Source organism: Canis aureus, chromosome 4, assembly GCF_053574225.1.
Source record: "Canis aureus isolate CA01 chromosome 4, VMU_Caureus_v.1.0, whole genome shotgun sequence".
Classification (NCBI taxonomy): domain Eukaryota; kingdom Metazoa; phylum Chordata; class Mammalia; order Carnivora; family Canidae; genus Canis; species Canis aureus.
In genome coordinates, this window is record NC_135614.1 from 2,853,538 (window position 1) to 2,878,568 (window position 25,031).

The following is a 25,031-nucleotide window of genomic DNA, read 5'->3' on the forward strand; positions in this document are numbered from 1 at the left end:
GCATATAAACAAAAATTATTGTCCAGTGATTGTATTAGGTGATTTTTTTACTATAACAAACTCATATTAATTGTGCCTGGGTGGCTCAGTGTTTGAGTGTAATTAAGTATAAAACATAAATGAAGCAAAAAGTTGAGTTAAAAGCAGAAATTTAAAAGTATAAAATATAAATGAAGCAAAAAGTTGAGTTAAAAGCAGAAATTGTATTTCCTTGCCCTTGAGTGTAATCAAATGATAGTGCCTTTTCCTAACCAACTTTATTAACACTTTCCCTATTGTGTTATAAATTGTACTTGCCAAGAAATTACTCCAGGCCCCTATTTTGGATCTAGCTTCTAGAAGTCTAGTATGATGATGTCCCAACTTTTGTTTTTGCACCTGTGTTTTATTCTGTTGGAGCTCCAATGTTTCCCAAAGCTCATTGGCCTTAACCATGGTACACACCTCATCTGTCATCTCCCAGAGAGTGTGACTTTTTCTATTAATTTATTGCTCCTTTTCTACCTTCTTACCATGTTTTCACATTCCTTTGAACTCTTTAGTATTCTTATGCTTATTCTAATAGATTTTGTGCTAGCCTTCTTTTTCAACTAGTACATTAACAAACCGAACAACAAAGTTACATTAAAGAATTTAGATGTCTTTCACTATCTGAATTATCAAGTGATAAAGGTGTTTGGACAGATAAAAATAATTTTGGTGATCATGACTTCAGTTTTTTAGCTGAGCCTTTTAAAATATCTTGTCTCCTTGTTAAAAAATAACATGTTGCATGTTCAAAGTAGTTGTAATATATGTCTAACACTGCCGGTTGAAGTTCTATCCATTATATGCAAAAGAAAAAAAAAGTGTTATACATGAAGAGTCAAGTTCAGTGGCTTCAGCAGCTGTTACTTGCCATTTATTAAATTTGTTTAAGCAATAAAGCATGAAGCTGTGCAACTGTAGTGAATCTCCATTAGTTTCAATACAACATACAGCTAATTAAAGTTTTTATTATATATATATATATGTATATATATATATATATATATATCTTCTTAACATTTGACTTTCAGCTGTATAAAACATATTTGTCAGTTGCTGTTTAATAAAACTCAGAATACTAATACTTAAATATTTTATGAAGTTTCTTATGGCTGGATGGTGACATTTTTCATCAATTATTTTTAGTTGATGAAATACATATAAATCTATAATAGCCTGATTTATGGAGTCATTTTTAAAACAATATGTGAATGACATTTTAAATACAAAATGTTATTGCTTAAAAAATTGGAATAGCAAGATGGGATCTAGGATTTCTTTTCAGCTAGTGAAGAAAAATGTGATAAAGAAATCAGAAGATAGTGACAAAAGGAACTTGATTTTTTTTACTATGTGGGCAAATTCTTTTCTGTTTCCCATTAGTAAAATGAAAGTGGCAGCCTTAACTATTAACAGAGTTCTTGCTGAGATTTTTCTTTTTTAATGAACTCTTGATTCACATTCCCCCAAAGGGTGGGAAGAAAGGAAGTTGGAGTAAGTCCTATTTCCAGCTTGCTGCTCTAATTTCTTTATAAATGCCTGCCTGTGTTCCTGGATTTGGGTCTCAAAGGACAATGCTAGATTTACCTTCTAAAAGAAAATATTATCAGCACTCCCACACTTCTGAGCAGCACTAGTATCCACATAGAACCTTGACACTGTTTCTTCAGTGTGGTTATTCAGTGTGCAATGACTTTTAACAAATCCAGAAATCCTTAATTACATGACTGTGAGTTATAGATAGCAGTAAACATTTGACAAGAGGCAACCATCATGTTTAAACTTCAAGACTATTGCTTAGTAGTGTTTTATGTTTTTTCCCAGTTAATTTTAATGGAAATATTTTTGGAAGATACAAGTAGTTTTATGAAAAAAATCTGTTTTTGGAATAATTTTATATTGAAGACAAAATTGTATCTGTCCATTGAATTCCATGTTGAGTTGATTTAATTCAGAAACAATTTATGAATTATCCGGCAGCTTTAATTTAAATTTTTTTCTGAATAGCTTTTACTTCCTTTAAGACTCTTAGTTATAAAGTTAACTTTTGTCTTAATAATGGATATTTAGGATGTGATTGATACTTAAAAGTATGTTTACTTTTTGTCTTCAACTAGAGCTTATCTAAATTTTTGAATTTTTTTCAAAGATTTTATTTATTTATTTCATATATAGAGAAAGCATGAGTAGGGGAGAGGGATGATAGAGGCAGAGGGAGAAGCAGACTCTCCACTGAGAAGGGAGCCCGACCTGGGGCTCTATCTGAAATGAAGGCACACACAACTGACTGAGCCAATCAGGCGCCCCTAGAGCTTGTCTAAATTTAATAAATGCTGAAAAGATCCTCAAATTGAGGTATAAGAATATACTCTAATAGAAATGACAGCAGTAATTTCTAATTACCTATAGTTGATGTCAACCAAATGTTATCTGTGCCTATTACCAGATATTAATAATCTACACATAATACAAACAGCTTTTCCTATTTTATATATATTTGAATGATCTCTAGTGAGTTAGATCTCAAACTAAGAAAACAGAAAAATCTGTGTTTTTGGCTCAATATTGTATATCACATTATAATTCAGAAAATGTATCCTCAACTTCTTGCACCACCTGTATCCTGAAAGGTAAACCACTCAAAAGAGACTTTAGTTTAAAAAATTGTGTTTATTATATAATCTCATTATCTGAAAGAAAAACACCATTCTGGGATGCCTGGGTGGCTCAGTCTGCTTTCAGCTTAGGGCATGATCGTGGGATCCAGGATCGAGTCCTTCATCAGGCTCCTTGTGGGGGGCTCACTTCTCCCTCTGCCTGTGTCTCAGCTTCTCTCTCTCTCCGTGTCTCTCATGAATAAATAAATAAAATCTCAAAACAAAAAAGAAAAACATCATTCTTTCTTCCTGTCAATATTGTCCAAATTTTCTATCATCAGTATACATATAAAATAACACACATACCATTTTTTCAAATTTTTAGTTTCTTATTTTGTATTTTTATTCTCAGTAAATTACACCTAGTCAGCTTAGCTTGTTTAAACAGACTTTCATAGCTTTTACTTTAAATGTTGCACATTATTACTCAGTGATTTTATGACTGGAGCAACACATCACAGGCCCTATCCCACCCTTTCAAAGAGGAACATCTTGAGACATTGAAATAATGAAAATCAATTGTGACAATGGTATCTAACTTTCATTGTGAAAAGAAAATCCACAAAGTCTTTAGTTAGCTAAAAAGGAACTGTATTTTTTGTGAGGTTACTTATTCTGAGTTTACTATACTCCAAGAAATAGACAACTTGAGCTTTAGAAAATCTTTTAATCCTCAGAGAAATAACATGAGGAAGATACTATTTTTATCAATCTTTGATCTTTTCTGCTCTGATTGCTGGAGGATCACTCCACTGAGCAACATCCCCCCCTCCGCCCCACACACCTCCTGCCCCGAGGTTGGAGCAGGGACAGAGAGAAAGAGAAAAGGAAGGAGAGAATCCCAAGCTGGGCATGGAGCCCCATGTAGAGCTCCATCTCATGACCCTGAGATCATGACCTGAACCAAAATAAAGAGTTGGATGCTTAAGGGACCCAGCCACCCAGGCGCCCCAAGGAACCCTTGATAAGGTAAGGAAAGACCAATTTGTCAGTAAATCAGATAAGTATTTCCTGTCCTTTTGTACTCGGGCTGATCCACACTGCATTCTCCCTCCCCCTCCAACCTTCTATCCCATCTCATGTCTCCCCTATTTGCTTTTCTCATTCTTCTCTGCTCTTTAGCTTTCTTGCAGAACAATGAATCTGAGCCACTCTGCCCTTCTGAAACACAAGAGTAGTAAAATTAATACTAAAGTCACTTTGATTTCTCTAGTGTGCCATATACCTGCTTTTTATTTTCTCCAAAGCAAGTTTATTTATCATTTAATGTCAGGGGATATCAAGTTTGGTTTTGCATTTTTAAAGAGTCTTATACACCTCTGTCTTCTTTCAGCATTTTTTTATTTTTATTTATTTATTTATTTATTTTTTTTTTTAGTGAAAAGCAAATATAAATTGCAGGCCAGTATCATTACCTATGGATTAGGTACTCATTTAAGTATTGTTTCAACTGGGATGCCTAAGTGCCTCAGTGGCCTAGCATCTGCATCAGGCTCCCCGGAGGGAGTCTGCTTCTTCCTCTGCCTGTGTCTCTGCCTCTCTCTGTGTCTCTCATGAATAAATAAATAATTTTTTTAAAAAATCAAAATAAACATTAAAAAAGTGTTATTTCAACATACATTTAAAAGCACCTAACATTTACTAACCACAGGGCTGGTCTTTGGTCCCTGGAGATGCAATGATGCAAAGACCAAAAATTTTGTCTCCCACACAGGCCTTATAGACTTTATTCAAATCATCCTACGAACTGAGACAAATTGCAAGAAAGGAGCATAAAACAAAGCAAACTAACTCAGACTTGAGAACTTCAGGGGACTAAGAGAAAGTGGCTCTGAAGAAGCTGTTTTTGAGTTGAGGTCTGGAGAGTGGACTGAGGAGCTTTCCAGGCAGTGGGAAAGTCTTGGCATTTCCTAGTCTCTCTTCTAAATATACTTATCAGACCTTTCTGAACTCCCAGGTTGGCAGTGAGTTCTTTAGAGCTAGCATGAATATATGTGAAGCATCCCATCAACTCTTGTCATCTTCTTCTCTCAAACTACAGCTCTAAAATTCTGACTACTTGATGGGTAACTTAGACACAGACATTTGCATACACACATGCACACACCTGAATAAAATAATGGGATGCTCCTAAGGAAGGATTAAAGGGTTAACTGAATTGTCAAGTTATGATGCAAAACAAACTATGACTTCCTGACTGTGTTCTGAATTTTATTGCTTTAAATTAAGAGGAGTGGCCATTGCAGGGAGAGATGCTAGATTATTCTATTGAATAATCTCTCCCCACTGAGAGAAATAGATAGGACAGGTTTCTTAATAGCTATCCATTTTTAAATTATAAGATAAATTTGTCATTTATCACTCATGTTCAATCTCTGTATGCTAATTTAATTAATCATGGAATTTCAGCATTTTCTCTTTCATGTTCTCTCTCTCATATTCTACACTTTTATATTTGAAACTTCAAAATTGCCATCAGTTTTTGTCATGACAAAACCATTTTGAGGAAATAGGTTCTTGAACATGAAAGCACGAAAGAGGAGTTATACTTCCCATCTCTTAATCTACATTTTGTACTTTGAAAATGCAAAAAAGGGAACAGCAAGAGGACATGGTCTTCCCCAACCCCACATATCACAACCTTTTGGTAAACAAAGTTTGTCAATGCCGAAGTGGCTGAGTGGATGAGTTGACAGCATTTATACAAGTGCTTTTAGGAATGAGTGGGCAAACCCATTTTGAACTGGGACTAGAGCCAATACACATCATCTCTCTTTTTTTGTTCTTAAAATGTTTGACAAGTGAAATACTGTAATGTCAGGAGAGATGATTCTTGTCATATTTCCAAGTTGGCTGAGTTGAGGAAACATTACTGAATTTTTTTTTATCCTATCAGGATCCCACTCTAAAGACCCAACTTCTAACTTTTTCTTTTTTTTTTTCTAACTTTTTCTTTATGCTTTTCTGTTTTGTTGTCATTGGCTTTTGTTTGTATGATGGCCAAAACATCCTTGTCAGATTTAATAATTTTGGGAAAAATAGTTTAAGGTAGCCATACAAAAGAGTCCATGTATCACCTTGATATCGATAACATGCAAGGACACACAAAGAAAGAAAATATGTTATATTTTGTTATATGCTATATTTTGGTCTCACAAAAAAAGATGAGTTTTGAAATAAGGAGAAACAGGTGAGTCCTGAATAGAAGCAGAGAATTTTTTTATATTCTCTAGATGAATGAAACAGATAATGTTTGTCCTTCTCCGATTGACTGACTTCACTCAGCATAATGCCCTCCAGTTCCATCCACGTGGAAGCAAATGGTGGGTATTCCTCGTTTCTGATGACTAAGTAATATTCGACAATGGGCAGATTTAAGTTCAAATATTTCCTCTGCCACTTAGGAGCTGCATGACTTACAAGCAATTTTAAAAATGTCCTTGGTGTCTCAGCTCCTCATGTTTAAATTAAGAATAATGTGAACTTATACATGTTCCATGATAGAGAAGATTAAGTGAGCTTACATCTAAAAATTACATGCTGTGGTATATGGTATTTGTTTTAAATGCTATCTTTTTTGTTGCTATTATTATTATTATTATTATTATTATTATTCCAAGATCCTCAGATATAACATGGGTGGTACCTCTAGTGGCTGAATGGTGACCAGCCTGTGATTTCAAGCATCTTCCTGTCAGAATTAATTTCAGATTATATGAAGGTTCATACATTAAAAGAAATGAAGCATTATAGAGGAGATAAACAAGAACAAAGAATGGATCAGGGATCCCTGGGTGGCACAGCGGTTTAGCGCCTGCCTTTGACCCAGGGCGCGATCCTGGAGACCCGGGATCGAGTCCCACGTCGGGCTCCCGGTGCATGGGGCCTGCTTCTTCCTCTGCCTGTGTCTCTGCCTCTCTCTCTCTCTCTCTCTCTCTCTCTGTGACTATCATAAATAAATAAAAATTAAAAAAAAAAGAATGGATCAAAACCACCACAATAGAATTAAATAAGGTGGTGAAGGGCCATGGACAAATTTTTATTGAGCAGTCAGCCCTTATCAGAAGAAAATATGTTACAACTTGTATTATTTTACCTAACATCTTTTCAATATAAGATTCTCAATATAAAGTCTACCATTATGGAGGAAGGTATTCTAAAATGGTATTCAAATGAATGCTGAATTTGTTTAAAGTATTTTGACTAATAGAAAAGCAGAAATTAAAGTCTTGGTTCAATTGGAAAAATAAAACCTCTTCATTTCATGCCTGTATGTCTTCAAGTCTGGTACATGATATGGAATACATTTTTTTAGAGATTTTATTTATTTATTCATGAGAGACAGAGAGAGAGAAAGACAGACAGACAGAGAGAGAGAGGCAGAGACACGGGCAGAGGGAGAAGCAGGCTCCATGCAGGGAGCCTGATGTGGGACTCCATCCTGGGTCTCCAGGATCAGGCCCTGGGCTGTAAGGCAGTGCTAAACCACTGAGCCACCCAGGCTGCCTAGAATAAAATATTTATTGTGGGGTTGAGACCTTCTACAATTATGGGAGAAGTTGAGGAAATTAACTCTGAATGGGAGTGGTTGGTAGATCAGAGAAAAGTCACCAACTAGAGATTGCCGAGGGAACTGAGGACATAAAAGGAGGGCTGTGGACTCTGTTTTTGCTTGGGAAGTCTGGGGCAGCACTTTCCAGGCCACATAAAGGAAGAAACCAACAACACACTAGGACCTGCAAGACAAATCAACAAGGCAAATCAGAAAACTATGTGGACAAACTGGAAACCCTGTCTGTCTCCCACTGACCTGATAGGTGTCCTGCAGAAGAAGCTTCTGCCCCTCGTGTCATGGTTGCACACACACCTGGCCCAGAACTCTGAAAAGCGTAATGAGGAGATAAAATAGGAAGAGGGGGTGAGGATCTGGCTGTTCTGTGTCACTGAGGTGCACCAGCCAATCAACAACAACATGTGTGAATTTTGCCTGCAGAGTAGAAGTCCTCCTCCTTCTCTCCTGCCTTCCACATCTGCTAATTTCTCCTGTAGTCAGTCTTAACCCAGAACCATATGAGGAAGGGAATGTGGGAAGTGTATAGTCTCAGCTTGGCAAAATCTACATAGTAAGAAACAAAACAACAACAAAAAACATATAAATGCCTTAAAGATAAGGCAAGCAAATTCTGTTGATTTTACCCTAACAAATTGGGAAAATCAATTAAGAAAAGAAACATTAATCATAAGAGCTGCAGGTGGGTAAATTTGAGACCCATTTTAGGTTCTTGTAAGAAAGCAAATACTTGTTATAGATAATTAATTCTTGTTGGTCATTGGTATTTCTCCTACACTGTACTCAGTAAGAAACTTCGTAAGGCTTTCTGGTGGCTCAGTTCTATCAAATATAATTTGTTTCAGTCAGGCTCCGAGTGAATTTCAGAAATCAGAAGTACATGTGACTAGAGTCTCTGAGCTCCTCTTCTTATTTGAGTAATTGTAGGTCCACTCATTAGCTTATATTTCCTGCTCTATAAAACAGAACTATGGTGTCCCCTGAATCCTGAAATTTATGTCTTGCATTTCATTGTAACCCACCACAGCTGAGCAGATGTAGTCATGACTCCTTGGTCCCACTGTTCCCATCTCCTCCCTCATCCTTCTGCTGAGAGCTGTCTATCCATTCTTACCATCTTACACATGTCAGGTCATGTCTCTTCATGTCTAACCAAACTACAAACTCTCCTGTGAAGAGCCATGTTCTTATTATTTCCTTGTCTGACCTTTTTTTTTAAGATTTATTTTTATTTATTAATGATAGACATAGAGAGAGAGAGACATAGAGAGAGAGAGAGAGGCAGAGACACAGGCAGAGGGAGAAGCAGGCTCCATGCAGGGAGCCCGACGTGGGACTCAATCCCGGGACTCCAGGATCGCGACCTGGGCCAAAGGCAGGCGCGAAACCGCTGAGCCACCCAGGGATCCCCCCTTCTTTTTTTTTTTTAAGATTTTATTTATTTATTCATGAGAGACACACAGAGAGAGGCAGAGACACAGGCAGAGGGAGAAGAAGGTTCCACTCAGGAAGCCCAATACGGGACTTGATCCCAGGTCTCCAGGATCATGCCTTGGGCTAAAGGCAGTGCTAAACCGCTGTGCCACCCAGGCTGCCTATGACCTTCCTTCTTATGTATTATGATGTCAGGTGGAATATTCTCTTTCCTCTTTTTTAAGTAATCTCTACACTCAATGTGGGGCTGGAACTCATGACTGAAAGATCAAGAATCACGTGCTGAACCGACTAGGCCTGAGGGGGGCCTCAAGAATATTCTCTAGAGATTTGTGAAAGGGTAAATGAATCAAACTGGAGCTTCTATGTGCATCTTTCGTTTGTTCATGCTAAAATACACACAGTTGCTTTCTTTAATTTGTGCTTCTCTGCTGCTCTGTAAGTATTTCAAAAATCTTTGGCCAGGTCTTGTCAGTCATTGAGTTCTTCCAATAGTATCTTGTTTTGAGCTTCTGTCAAAAAACTTGGTGTCTTCCAATTATATTTTAAAATTCTAATTTGATTTGCTATGACCCCATGTTGATACAGAGTAAAAGTTGGTTGACATAGTTCAGTTTTTCTATTCTTTCTTACTTTGGAACAGTAATTGTATGCAACTAAAGGATTGATTCTCTAGGAGAACATTATGTTTTTGACCTGCACTTATTCTATTTTACAAATCCTCCTTAGTGCTTACTGTTGTTTTTCTATTATAATTCTTTCCTAGAAATATATAGAACTTTTTTCCAGATTTTGTTCAAATTTGTCATTAGTTTGTAGTTAAATGCATCATTGAGGAAGGTAATTTAAGAATTTCTTTCAATTAGGGTGCCTGGGTGGCTCTGTCAGTTAAGTATTTGCCTTCAGCTCAGGTCATGATCTCAGGGTCCTGGGATCAAGCCCTCTGCTGAACTCCCTGCTCAGTGGGAGCCTGCCTCTCCCTTTCCCCCAGTCCCTCCCTCTCCCTCTGCCCTTCCCTCTCCCTCTGTGCCTCCCTCTCCCCCTCCCACTCCTTCTCCCCCTGCTCTGTCTCTCTCTCAAGTAAATAAATAATTCTTTAAAATTTTTTTCCTTTCCATTATAAAAATGATCAAATTTTAAAATATTTTATTATTTTAAGTAATCCTTAACTTTGAACAATTAATAGTATTATCCTTTTGGTTATAAAAATCCTTCAAATGCTAATTTTATTCTTTTGTTTACTTATGTAAGGTATTCAGCTTTCCTGCATGTTCTCTAGACAAATCTAAATTGGAAGAAGCTTTGAAAGGTAAGCTTAAAAACTTGATGAAACCAAGAAAACCCTAACTCATGTCGATTTTTCAATGCTGTCTTTTTTACTATTTATTCATTCCAGTAGCTGCAACTCCTCTAAATTAATATTACAGAAATTATTCCTTGATTTTATTTATTTTTTTAAGCACAATTTTAAAGAAAAGTGCTATCTTGTCCTGCTCAGTAGTAATCTGGCAATTTAAAAAAGAAAATATTTGAAACTATAGTGTAAATGACTTGATGACTCATCTAGTATTTGATCTAGCAAATGATTTATGTTTAAAAAAAACCCTCCTCTGTTGACAATCATAGGACAAAGAAAAGAGGCATTTCAAAGGATACAAAACCATATATTCCATACATTTTTAGAGCAACCAAATCTGTAGTTGAGAAAATATTTCTCTGAAAATAGACCAAAGAATTTCTGTAAAGCAGTTGTGATCAGGGCCACTGAAATGATATATGGAATCTTAAGCCTGAATGATTTTTTTTAATTAAATCGACCTTAATGGTGCTGATATGTCCCTGTCTTTAAATTGAGCAGAATTTACTATGTACATCTTTACACTAATGGCCTCTTAACATTCACTTAAAAGTTCTTTTCTGCATGCTATATTAAAAGTCTTTATCTTAGGGAACTTATTCTACTCTATTTGATTCATTTTTCCCCTCTCAACTCTTATTCACCAAAAATCAAAAGTTTAGTCTGATTGATTATAGAAAAATATATCAATGTATATTAAATTGTAGAATAAATGAGGATGTCTTAAGATTTTTTTCTTGAAAGAAACTCTGTAGTTCCCTCCACTAATAATCACTTCTATGCCCATAGCTGGAACCACAACCCAAGTGTGGATGATTTTGTTTCCACAAAACCAACCTCAAACATTTGCCTGTGATTACTGATTGCTTTACTTGTGACTGCTCTGTGGGAGCAGTCAACACTAATGATCAAATTGCAGAGCCTTTTAATCTCATCAAATGTCTCTCCTAATTATTTCTCAGAGTCCCTGTGGATATTGCATGTACTCGTAGACACATGTCTACTCCTGGCCATCAGTTTCCTTGTCTGCATCCCCATGAAAGAACCTTGCCACCTCTGCTGCCAATGCCAGCTTCTCATCTAGAAACTTGGGCTGCCCTGGCCCAGGAGCTCCTGCTTTGCCTTCAGGAAGCCCCCCTGCACTGTGATTTCTGGAGCCCAAACCCCTTTGTTTTGTCAATTCTTCACAAGTTTATTGTTTCCTTGTTTAAAAGGTGTAAAAACTGACCCTTCTGGTCACTTTGGAGGATCTCATATTTTTATGGGCTCCCATATGCACAAAATTAAATTTGTTTTTCTCCTGTTAATCTGTGTTATGTCAATTTAATTATTTGACCAGCCAAAGAATCTAGAAGGGAAGAAGGGAAGTTTTCCTTCCCTATAACAGATGTTTAGACTTCTATAGATGCAGTTCCTTTGGTTTTGATGTTTCTTTTCATCACTCTCAAAAATCACTGTAATAAATGAATCAATTAACATTATAATTAATCTTCTCATACCTCTCCTACACAAAAATAATTTCTTGCATCAAAACAATAATAGCAATAAAAGGAAACAGTGTAGGAAATCTTGAGCCTAATGTTTTACCAAGAGGCAAAATTAGTCTCCCATGTGGACTCAGATTCTGTATCCTACTTCTTGGTAGTATGGATATTTTTGTAGTTGCTTAGCCTTAAATTCCGAGCTCTTTGACTCCTTTTCAAATCAACTAATGTATACAGCTAATCATTTTCAGCACAGGGACCTTCTGTGCCCCTCTCTTCTTTTCTTTTTTTCTTTTTTTTTTTTTCTCATAAAACTTTTGTTTTAATGGGTCTCAAAATTCTGTGATAGATTTTTGGTCAAGTTGTTTCCATTAAAAAGTACTGATTTTAAAGACTAATAACTTAGGGCAGCCCGGGTGGCTCAGCAGTTTAGCTCCACCTTCAGTCCAGGGTATGATCCTGGAGACCCAGGATCGAGTCCCACAACCAGCTCCCTGAATGGAACCTCCTTCTCCCTCTGCCTGTGTCTCTGCCTCTCTCTCTTTCCCTGTGTCTTTCATGAATAAATAAATAAAATCTTAAAAAGAAAAACTAATAACTCAAAACTGCCATGTACAAAAAAAAGTGGTCCACAAAACATTCTCCTTTCCTTCTGAAGGTTTTACGATGCATTGTTATCATTAACTAGTCTTTTACTATTAAACTTAAATGGCCAATTGACACAAACAGTTCTGAGACCGTTCTTCCACCAGTGATTAAGACTGTGGTGGCAGGTATTGGGGATTATAATCGTTTAACCTTCTGAGCTTTCTGGGCAGACTTGGTGACTTGGCCAGCTCCAGCTGCCTTCTTGTCCACTGCTTTGATGACACCCACAGCAACCGTCTGTCTCATGTCACGAACAGCAAAACGGCCCAAAGGAGGATAGTCAGAGAAGCTCTCAACACACATAGGTTTGCCAGGAACCATATCAACAATGGCAGCATCCCCAGATTTCAAGAACTTGGGACCATCTTCCAGCTTTTTTTTCCAGAATGACGATCTATCTTCTCCTTCAGCTCAGCAAACTTGCAAGCAATGTGAGCTGTGTGACAGTCCAGCACAGGTGCATATCCAGCACTGATTTGGCCTGGATGGTTCAGGATAATCACCTGAGTCGTGAAGCCAGCTGCTTCCATTGGTGGCTCATTTTTGCTGTCATCAGCCACATTGTCACGATGAACATCTTTGACAGATACGTTCTTGACATTGAAGCTCACATTGTCCCCAGGAAGAGCCTCACTCAAAGCTTCATGGTGCATTTCCACAGACTTTACTTCAGTTGTAACATTGACCAGAGCAAAGGTGACCACCATGCCAGGCTTAAGAACACCAGTCTCCACTCGACCCACTGGGACAGTACCAATACCACCAATTTTATAGATGTCTTGAGAGCAGACGCAAGGGCTTATCAGTTGGACGAGTTGGTGGCAGAATGCGATCCAGAGCTTCAAGCAGTGTGGTTCCACTGGCATTCCCATCTTTACGGGTGACTTTCCATCCCTTGAACCAAGGTGTGTTAGCACTTGGCTCCAGCATGTTGTCACCATTCCAACCAGAAATTGGCACAAATGCTACTGTGTCAGGGTTGTAGCCAATTTTCTTCATGTAGGTGTTGACTTCCTTAACGATTTCCTCGTATCTCTTCTGGCTGTAGGGTGGTTCAGTGGAATCCATTTTGTTAACACCAACAATTAGTTGTTTTACACCCAGTGTGTAAGCCAGAAGGGCATGCTCACAGGTCTGCCCATTCTTGGAGATACTGCTTCAAATTCACCAACACCAGCAGCAACACTCAGGACAGCACAGTCAGCCTGAGATGTGCCTGTAATCATGTTTTTGATAAAGTCTCTGTGTCCTGGGGCATCAGTGATGGTCACATAATACTTGCTGGTCTCGAATTTCCACAGGGAGATCTCAATGGTGATACCACGTTCACGTTCAGCTTTCAGTTTATCCAAGACCCAGGCATACTTGAAGGAGCCTTTTCCCATCTCAGCAGCCTCCTTCTCAAATGTTTCGATAGTTCTTTTGTCGATCCCACCACATTTGTAGATCAGATGGCCAGTAGTGGTAGACTTGCTCGAATCTACGTGTCCAATGACGACGATGTTGATGTGAGTCTTTTCCTTTCCCATTTTGGTTTAGGTTTAGCGGTGGTTTTCACGACACCTGTGTTCTGGCGGCAAACCCATTGCAAAAAAGTCCCCTCTTCTTAAAGTTGACATCCTATACACCTTGTTTTCCCCTGACCAATGCATTAGTTTTCTGGATATGTCTGTGTGGGGGGGTGTGTGTGCATACGTGCATTCATGTTTGGGATCTTGCAGTGACATTATGACAGTGCTTTAAAAACAGAAAAGGAAGAGGGGACGATTATGAAGAAGATTAACAGGTTTAAGAGGGAGAGAAAAGGTATACTAGTGGTCAGACTTAAGAGGTCTGTGAAAAAGTGAAAAATAAGTAGTCTAACCTACTATTTTTTTTCACAAACCCAGGTAGGTGAAAATACAATGATGACAAAATGACGCATTATTTATAGGACAGCATGGGTGATGATCCAGTTTGAACTAAAGGCAAACTAGGCTTATAAAATTTTCAGGTAAGGGAAAATATAGAACAGCCAGCTGGAAAGTGGATTTATTTCATGCAATCAGGTGTTACTATTTTATGCAGACAGTTGGAAATAGATTATACTGTCAATGTGTCTGCATCTGAATAGAATTTTAATATTAAGCTAAAGGTAGAGTAGTGATTTACAAAGTAAGGATCAAGAGAATTAGGGATGCCTGGGTGGCTTAGTGGTTGAGCATCTGCCTTTGGCTTAGGTTGTGATCCCGGAGTACCAGGATTGAATCCCACATCGGGGTCCCTGCATAGAGCCTGCTTCTCCCTCTGCCTGTCTCTGCCTCTGTGTGTGTGTGTGTGTGTCTTGTGAATAAATAAATAAAATCTTTAAAAAAGAGAGAGAGAATTGATGATGGTGTAGAAGCCAATTTTTGAACTTGTATTAATATTCATTTTAATGCAAATAATAAAGAAATTAAGATTTACTAAAATTTAAATGGATTTTGAATTTACAGATGACACCAGCCCTCCTATCCTGGTCTGAATGTCAGATGGTCACATATCATAAATGTTAAAATGTTTATCACATTTCAACATTGATATGTTAATATTCTCTCATGTTTGACAAATAGTAAGGTACAATAGAAAGGAAGAATACTTGTGTCTGATTTATATTATCTACAGATTATATTTCCTAGAGCCAACTAACTTAACTTTCATTTATAAACATTCAAATATTTTCCTCCCACAAAGAGGGTTATGGTGAACTTTGATTCCAGTTTGCAAATATTATTATACTTTACAATGATTTGTAAACTTTTCTGATTGGTTGCTGCTATCAGTTAAAAGTTTAGCATATGTATTAAATAATTACTATGCATTACTATGCCAGTATATTTTGAAATTTAAATATGAAAGAAGAACTTTTAAAAATGATTAAGAATGTGGTATTTTACATACTTGGCTATTTGCGATGGTTTTATACTTTTATTAGCTTACATCTTAAAGGCAAACTGCTCATTATTAAGAGTAGTGGTTGCAAATCAAAACTGCAAATATTTTGGAAAATGTACTAATATCTTATGCCAATGTATTGTCATATCCAATTTGATCCTCCCGGTGTCTTCCTCCTCTTAGCACTTAAGCATCAGGGGGGCTTTTAAATTCTGATTGGGTCTCTGCTGTTGTTATAATGTTCAGTCAGTGATACAGTGAGAAGTAATGTGTAAGACACTTTTGTGAGGCATAATTTAGTTAATGTATGATAATGTAATTTGTGAAACTCCTAAATCTCACTCTTGAAATCTTTGACCCTTTATAACAATTTCTAGAAAAGATAAACTAGTCAAATTAAAATCAGTATTTTCTACCAAATTTATAAAAAAGTCTTCAATCCAGATTTAAACAGGCTATAATTCGAGCCTTGCTATCACACTTTAATTTAGCCACTTACTACAATCCTTCAAACCCTCTTCTATACACTCAAGGGGATCTCTTTATCATTCCTTGGTTACATTTCTGCTTTAAGGCTTTGGTTCAAAGTATTCTTTATCCTTATGAGACCATCCCCACCCTCAGATCTCTGAGTGTTGAAATCCTATTATCTTTCTGGACTCCCTCAAATGTGACCTTTGTTATGAGGTCTTCTTTGATCACACCAACAAGAGTCACCACTCCCTTCTTTTATCCCCATGGCACTTTACGACATCTTGTATAACAGTTACTTTGTTACTGCTTTGTAGCAAAATTGTTTATGAATACTTTTCTCCAACTAAAATATACAACAACCAAACTTTGTTACTTGCCATATCCCCTTCCACTCTGTACAAGACCCTCTTGGTAAGTAAATGTTAGCAAGATGAATAAATAAAACAAGTATCTATATTACCATTTAAAAACAATGGTTTAGAAGCAAGATTTCTTTGCACCTTGGAACCACAGAGAAATACTATTGGCAATTTTTTTGAACCCAGGTCCCATATAATATTTTGGACACTGTTAGAATTGTCATGTATTTGCCCTCCATGCATGAGAATCTTCTCATTTTTACCTTTTTAAATTTAGATTTTAAAAAATCCCTTCAATTTTGTTTATTTCTACTCTCACCTGGCTTTCTACAATATTGGTTTCTTTTGTATTAAGCTTTCCATTTCACTTACTTTTACTGAGATTTAATCCCTGTGTACAAGTTTATGTTATATTAAATTAATATAAGAGTTCAAAGTCAGGCTTCCTTTAAATTTTTATCTTTTAATGGTTTATTTATTGATTTGAGAGAGAGAGAGCATACGAGCAGGGTGAGGGGTAGAGGGAGAGGGAGAGAAACCTCAAGCAGACTCCTTCTTGAGCACAGAGCCTGATGCAGGGCTTGAGCCCATGACCCTGAGATTATGACCTGAACTGAGAGCTAAAACCAAGAGTCGAACCCTTAAATGATTGAGCAAATAATTTGTAGTTACCTTTAATCTAAAGCAGAAGAACAACTCTTTTTAATAACTTGAAAGGAAGAGGGATGCCTTGGTGGCTCAGCTGGCACGCCTTTGGCTCGAGGCATGATCTGGGTCCAGGGATTGAGTCCCGCATTGGGCATCCTGTGAGGAGCCTACTTCTCCCTCTGCTTGTGTCTTTGCCTCTTTCTCTGTGTCTCTCATAAATAAATAAATAAATAAATAAATAAATAAATAAATAAAATCTTTTAAAAAATTGAAAGGAAGAATTAATTGATAAGACTAAATAAGCAGGACCCCTAGGTGGCTCAGTGGTTGAGCATCTGCCTTTGGCTCAGGCTGTGATCCCAGGGTCCTGGGATTGAGTCCCACATCAAGCTCCCTGTGGAGGTAGGTAGGGACCATGAGGTGATGTTTTTGAGAGTTTTGGGAAAGGTATAAGATACTGGACGTGATGGTTCATGTCCTCCTGGAAGTAGACATCCAAGTGGAATTGGATGTGCAAAAGAATCATTTGGGGTAATTCAGTGAATGATGAAAGACGGTTAGCAGGGAGAGTTTTCAGGCCAAACACAGATAAGAAAAACTATGGAAGGAAGTAGGAAAGGAAGGGCATTTGAGTAGAAGTGACTGAGGCACAACTCTGAGAGGGTCTCAATCAGGGTGATGGGGTCCCAGAGTGAAGAGTGTACATTTGAGTTGTCTGTTGGACAGAACAGCACTCTATTCCTTCTGCCATATACAATCACTGGTAGGGAGCAACTCAGGGAGAATGTATCCTGTGTGGGAGGTGGTGATGGAGCCAAAGTGGTGGCAGCTGAAGTCCATAAGCCAGCTACATTCTGGGTGGGTTCCTCTTAGGGAAGAATCTGAGCAGTACACATCTATGGCTGCCATGTCAGGCTTGAGAATAGTCAAGACGGTATGAATGATTTTTGTTCTCTAGAATGGGAGAGAATCCATCCAGGAGACAGTAACGAATTCTATGATTGACACAGCTAGGTTTAGTGTCCACAGATTTTGAATACAATAGACCTCCTCTAGATTTCTTTTGCTTAGCTCTCTGGATTCAACATTAAACTTTCATTCCCTGTTTTTCTCATTCCTTTAGTGCTCTTGTCTTTTGTAGGTCTTTTGTAGATTATCACACAATTGAACTGATATGAAAGAGAGATTTGATGATTTTAAAAAGTACTTTCCATTTTTTAGACAAATTAGATTGATTCTGCTAAAAATATTCAAACACGTGTCCTCTGAAACAAATGGCAACTAAGTGAGAATGTACCTATGAGTGAAATTTTCAGGTAACAGAAAAAACAAATGCTAAAGTTTAGAAGATCAAGAAAGATATTTTCCAAAATATGGTACTAATTGCCAATTCTAGCTGCATAGAGTCTAAGAGTTTCTGTTGCTAAACTTGTTTGCTAATATTTGGTATTGTCATGAACTTGCTTTTGTTTTGTGTTTTTTTTTGGTACTTTTTTTGTTTTTGCCTTTCTGGGGCATGTATAGTGGAATTTAATTATGTTTTAATGTGCACTTGTCTGGTTACTACTAATAAAAATAATTAAAGGTTTTTATTGAAGACTGGAACATCACCTATTGTATAGCACTTGTAAATCTCTTGCACATTTTATTACTTGATTTTCTGTCTTTTACTGAATTCTGGGGATTCTTTATTCTGACAAGATCAGGTATGTTCAGGATGGTATGGCCGTAGACTCTGCATTCTGAATGTGAGATCTCAGTTAGCTCTATGTATTTCAAAATACCTTCCACTGGTCTGTGGAATTTTCACATTTTAAGGAAGGCTTTTGGTAAATGTCTGTCAATGTTAAAATAGATAAATAAATGGTATTATATTCATATTAGAATTCTGTACAGCTAAACAAAAAAAAGATAATCAGTAACTACTTACAAAAATGCATGGATCTTAGAAACAAACTGCTTATGAAAGAAATGATCTAATAAAAACAATACATTCCTTGTGATTCCCCTAATCACAAGTTCCAAAATAAGTAAAGCTAATCTCTGCAGTTAGAAGTCAGGGTTGTGCTTGGAAATGGATATGGAAGAAGCTTCTGGGGTTCTGGCAATCTTCTCTTACTTCATTTGAGTTGTATTTACATGATCATTGGCTTTATTGTTCATTGAGTTGTAGGAGTGTGCTCTCTGTAGTTGTAGGCACAGAATCTATATTATATTTCACTTTTAAGAAATAGTTAAAAATGTAAAAAGCTAATTTTACCAAGAAAGTGTCAAAATTACCAAGAAAAAGAAAATGACATTCTTAATGCATGATGTATTTCAAGGAAATCTCAATGAAGATGGGTACAAAAAGGCATAACACACTCAGAGATTTATAACCTTGACCTTCATAAGTGTTATCATTTATAATGTTACTGTAGAATTGTTTTATATCTTGTATCCTTTCAGTTATATGTTAAAATCTCAAATTCAGATTTTTGCACAACACGAACTAGTATTTCAAATAAGAAGTCCGGGATTAGGGGAGCTCCAGGACGTGTTGAATCCATGTGCTGAATTCATGTTGAAACTCTACCCCTCCCCCCCCAAAAAAGAAACTCTAATTCCCAATGTAATGGTGTTTGGAAATGACACCCTCGGGATGGCTCTACCTTCCTGTCCTCATGATGGCATTAGCATCCTTATGACAAAAGAGGAGAGAGCTTATTGCTTCTCTCTCTTACAAGTGAGAATACACTGGGAAGGACTGTCTTCAAACCAGGGAGAGTGCACTCATTAGACTTTTAGCCCCTAGAAATGGGAGAAATCAATGTTTGTTGTTTACATAGTCTATGGTATTCTGTTAAGCAGCTGACTGAAGACATCATGGTTCGATAATGGCCGCAGGAACCTATACTTTCAAAATCTTTTCCTTTGCAATTTTATATCAGATTATTCCAGATTGATTCATCTGTCTCAAAATATCTCATTTAGTCCCTATAACATCCAAAGTTTTAAAAGGAACTCTTAAGTAAAAGCAAGGGCACATTTCCTAGAAGCCCCTCAGAAGTTATCTTTTGTCTTATTAGCCAAAATGATGTCCCAGAGCATTTTTTTAAACCAACTTTTGGTAAGGACAATAGGAACCATTATGACTGATTTACATCAATCAAAATCCATTTCTAGGCTTGAGATATGGCATATCTGCTATGAATAATAAGGGTCAAAGTTAGAAGAGAAGAAGGAAAGAAGGAAGGAAGGAAGGAAGGAAGGAAGGAAGGAAGGAAGGAAGGAAGGGGAAGATGTGCATACAATATGTCACATATACATTGTAAATTTCACATTCCAAGGAAATTACATAGACATCATTAGAAAGAAGAAAATAGGGTAAGTATACCATCTGTATTTCTTACATGATGCTAAATTAAGGCAATAAATGACATTATCAGACAAACTGTGTATAGATCATTTCATGGTATCCTATGAAATTATAGAATATCTCCCAGAGAACTTCACTGTGGTTTTTAGTTTGCTTCTGCCTCATATATACTGTTTTACTTTCACTTTGATATATTAATTTCCTTCCTACCTACTTATATTTTATTTATAAAATTTAAAATTCAGTTAGGATATATTAAACCACTGTCTTGTTTTCTTTAAAATATTTACGGTGTTATCCACTATTACACTGATTTATGGCTATTTTACTTTTTCAAAGTAAATCTTTTCTCATTGTTCATAACGTGACAAGCAAATATTTTTAAATTTCTATTATTAAGTTTCAGAAAGTTAAATTACATTATTTTTTATTACAACATGTATAATAGCAATGTCACTCAAATGCTTCATAATTTTTAATATACATATTACAGTTTTCCTAGTTTATGTAAATTAAACTTTTCGAAGATAGAAGCAAAAGGGATTGCTCCTTTTGTTTTGAGGTTGCCTATTCATTTTTAAAATTTTTATTTATGTAACTTTTTTAGTTTGATCACTTAATGCTCATCACAAGTGTACTCCTTTATCCCCTTTTTCATCCATCCTGCCACCCACTTCTGGTAACCACTAGTTTATTTTCTATAGAGTCCATTTTTTGGCTCACTCTCTCTCTTTTTTTCCTTTGTTCATGTTGTTTCTTAAATTCCACACATAAGTGAAATCATATTTGTGTTTCTATGAGTTATTTCACTAAGTATAATACTCTTGTGTCTTTTGATTGGAGCATTTGGTCCATTTACATTTAAAGTAATTTTTGATATATGTATTTATTGCCATTTTATTACTTTTTTGTGGTTGTTTCTTAAGATTTTCTCTGACCCTTCTTGTTTTTCTTTCACGGTTTGCTTGGGATTTTTAGTGATGTATTTGGATTTCTTTCTCTTTATTTTTGCATATTTATTAGTAGTTTTTAATCTGTGGTTATCATTGGGTTTGTATATAACATCTTCTGCATATATAGTGGTCTATATTAGGTTGATTTTAGGATTGAATCCAGTCTTGAGTCCTCTCCTCCCCACCTTTTAGGTATATGGTGTCATATTTTACATCCTTTTATTTTATGAGTTCCTTGACTGATTTTTTAGAGAACTATTTATTTTTACTGCTTTTGTGTTTCCTACCTTCATACTGTCACTTTTGGTCTTTCCTTTCCACTCAAAGAGTCCTCTGTAATATCTCTTGCAGGGCTGGTTTAGGGATCATGAACTCTTTTAGTTTTTGTTTACCTGGGAAATCCCATCTTTCCTTCCATTTTGAATGATAGCATTGCTGGACAGAGTATTTTTGGCTGTAGATTTTTCCCATTCAGCACTTTGAATAGATCATGCCACTCCTTTCCAGCTTGGAAAGTTTCTGCTGAAAAAATATGCTGATAGGCTTAAGGGGTTCTTTGATATGTAACTGTCTTCTTTTGTCTTGCTGCTTTTAAGAATTTTTTTATCGCTGTATTCTGCCATTTTAACTACAATATGTCTTAGTGTGGATCTACTTTTGTTGATTTTGTTGGAGGTCTTCTGTTCTTTTTGGATCTAGATATCTATTTTCTTCCAATGAAAAGGGAGATTTTCTGGTATTATTTCTTCAAATAAATTATCTCTCTTTTCTTATTCTGAGACTCCTATAATATAAATGTTATTACATTTGATGTAGTTACTGAGTTCCCTATTCTCATTTTGCATAATTCTTTTTTTGTGTCTTGTTCAGCTTGATTACTTTCCATATCCTGTCTTCTAGGACATTAATTCACTCTTCTTCTTCCAGCCTGCTGTTTATTCCATCAAGTGTATTTTTCATTTTGTTTATTGAGCCCTTTACTTTGCTATGTTATTCCCTATCTCTGTGTTAATGGTCTCTCTGATGTCCTCCATTCTTTTCTTAAGTCCAGTGAGTATCCTTATGATCACTACTTTATTTTATTTTTTTTTAAATTTTTTATTTATTTATGATAGTCACACACACACAGAGAGAGAGAGAGAGGCAGAGACACAGGCAGAGGGAGAAGCAGGCTCTATGCACCGGGAGCCTGATGTGGGACTCGATCCCGGGTCTCCAGGATCACGCTCTGAGCCAAAGGCAGGCGCTAAACTGCTGTGCCACCCAGGGATCCCTGATCACTGCTTTAAATTGTCCATCAGGGATGTTATTTAAGTCTTGTTTTGCTTAGATCTCTGGGTGTGGCCTTGTTCTGTTCTTTCATTTGGGACAAATTTCTCTTTCTCCTGATTTTGTGTAAGTCTCTGTGCCTCTTTCCATGTGTTAGAAGTCAACTATGTCTCCTGTTCTTGAAGGTTATGGCTTTATGAAGAAGAGGTCCTGTATTGCTCTGTTCCTCAGGGCCTGGCACTTCCAGGAGTGTCTCCAATGTGTGCTGCATGTCCTCTGCTGTTATGTCCTGGCTGCTTTATTTTTTTAGGCCAGTTATCTGAGAGGCTCTTGTTGCCTGTTGGGGGCAGTGTTTGGTCTCTGGCCTGAAAGTGGTGTGTTCTAACCATGTGTGCTCTGATCTGCTTGTGAAATGAGGCTTATCACTGTCACCACTAAAACCAAGGCCTTGCACAGCTCCTGAGTTGGAAGGTGCTGTGTTGGCAGGGGTTTGGGCTGTCTTCTGCGGGAGGGGGCCCACTGCACTGGGACTGAGACAAGCATGACTGGGAAGGGTAGTTCTTCTTGAGTATGGAGGGCAGGGCTTATTGTAAGCCAGTTAGGTAGCCAGTGTCAGCACTGTAATGGTTTCTGTAGTGGTTCTGTTTATGCTGAAGGATAGGGGAAGGAAATGTCACCTGCTGGTTCCTTTGTTCCTGGAAAGGTATCTCTGTGATAACTGCCTCTCTGAGACATACTCCAAGATGAATGAATAACCTCCCCACTGTGTACCCCATGTGCTCTTCAGTTTGCTGTTTCCATGCTGTTTGTCCACAGGCTGTTTGGCCTCCTTTACTCCATCAGCAGCCCAATGTCTTTATAACTCTCCCAGAGTCAAGCACACTGACCTTTAAAACTCCAGGTTTTAAGTCCTGCTGGTTGCAAGAAGTCATGAAATTCAGGCCCTCTTCTTTTCCAAGTCAGTTGCTATGAGGAATCATCTTCCTTGTGTGTGCTGCTCTGGGTGCTAGTCTGTCTGATGCCTTTCTCTGCAACCAGCTGCCTCCCCACCATAGCAACCATGATCCATTTCTCTCCTAAGCCACCTCTCCACACTTCCTACCTTCTTTGATGTGGCCCCTTCTCTACCTTTTGTTGTGAAGTTTGTTCTCTGGGTCTTCAGATTGATTTCTGGAGGATTTAGGATAATTTAATAGTTATCTAGTTATATTCATTGGCAAGCCTAGGGTACTTTTACTCTGACACCATTTTCCCCTCTCTCTTAAAAGGAATAATTCTTGATGATTTTTAAGTATAGCTCATGCTTATAATAATTCATGTAATAAAACAATGTAAAGTGAGGTAATAAATAGCAAAAAGCAATGTAGTAAATTTAGAAAACATAACCATAACAGTAGTAAGGAAAAATTTCATGGCTCAGAATTTTGAGTTATATATTTCAACAGAATTTTTGTGTCTCATTCTTTTAATAGGTATCTAACATACCAAGCACATAAAATACAACAATGATGAGAAAATTATCATGCTCCTAGGGAGCTTAATCTAACAGGAGAGACATCTGATTCAACTGAAATATACCAAATACAGGCATTATTTGAAATGAAAAAGAGGAACATAAAAAAAAAGGGAAACAATGAATTCTATTTGGGGGCTTAGGAAAAATGTTTGACAAGTTTCATGGCAATTGAACTCAGTGTTATAAGATTTTGTGGATGTAAATAATAGTATGAGTATCTTAAAAATGTGAAAGTTCTTGGAATTCCTTGATTAGTATATAATGCACATATATTTTTGATATCGGAATTTTACAATTTTTAAAAATGTCTGATATAAAATACATTGTACGTAATTTATTTTGTGACTAAATAAACTCAGATATTGAAAAACATATACTTTTGTTGACCAGAAGTTAAACTAGCATTACTCATAGATGAACTACAATGCAACTTAGTTTGTCTTCCATGTCTCTTTAAAATATACTCAGTTGAATTTTTTTTTCCATTGCTCTGGATGAAAATTATGATAGTGGCAGGATTTTGTAATCCCATGTCACATCTTCACATTATAAATTAAAACATTTCATTTCACAAATTAAATTGTCTGGCACCATTATATAATGAAATATTTGAAATTGATTTTAAATATATCTACCATCCACAGGTAGGTACTGCAGGAAGGGATAATTTATCAGCTAATATGTGACTTTTGACTTTTGGCTTCTTTCCTTACTTCTCCAGCTTGTTAACTGTAGTTTCTAAGAAATGTGAGGGAATAGAGAAATTAAAGAGGAAGGAAAAGTGTTTTCACTTGTACTGCTGATGTTTAATTGTTGTTATGAACTTTATTTTAATTCATTTGTTTTTTAAGCCATTCTAAAGCTACTGTTTTTCTTGTATTTATTTATAGCACATCACCTTATTGGAAGCTCTAACAAATCTACCAATGTGACAGACACTTCTTTTGGTTATTCTAAACCAACAATAATAACATTAGCATAAAGATATCTGTTATGTCTCTTTAATTCTGATATTTGTATCTCTTTTATTTTTATGTCTTAAGACTATTATGTAGAAATTACATGCAAATATTGAATATTACAGATGATCTTGAGCATCCATATTTTTCCTTGATATTCCTTTAAATGTTTCTAATATTTTATTATTTGGTATAAAGTTTGCTATAGATTTTTGAAGATATCACTTTCATTTTTTAATAGAAATTGTGTGTATTTATTTATTTATTTATTTATATATATGAAATTTTTGAGATGAGTCTTGGTTTGTGTTCTCTTATTCATATGAGAGCTTACCAGGGAAGGAATCAAGATGCAAAAAGAGACAGCCAAGGGAGGTCCCAAGAAAATTTGTCCCTCTAGACCCA

The 25,031-nt window shown here is 36.5% G+C and overlaps 1 protein-coding gene across 1 annotated transcript in view; it reads left to right on the plus strand.

The window, feature by feature from the left end:
- Positions 1-24,656, plus strand: part of LOC144312013 (uncharacterized) — a 53,641-nt gene extending 28,985 nt beyond the window's left edge. Inside the window, exons 4-7 of the mRNA XM_077894333.1 lie at positions 5,918-6,007; positions 9,940-9,997; positions 19,737-19,937; positions 24,558-24,656. The gene's annotated coding sequence lies outside the window, so the exon portion shown is untranslated. The remainder of the gene's footprint in view (positions 1-5,917; positions 6,008-9,939; positions 9,998-19,736; positions 19,938-24,557) is intronic.
- Positions 24,657-25,031: the final 375 nt, after the last annotated feature.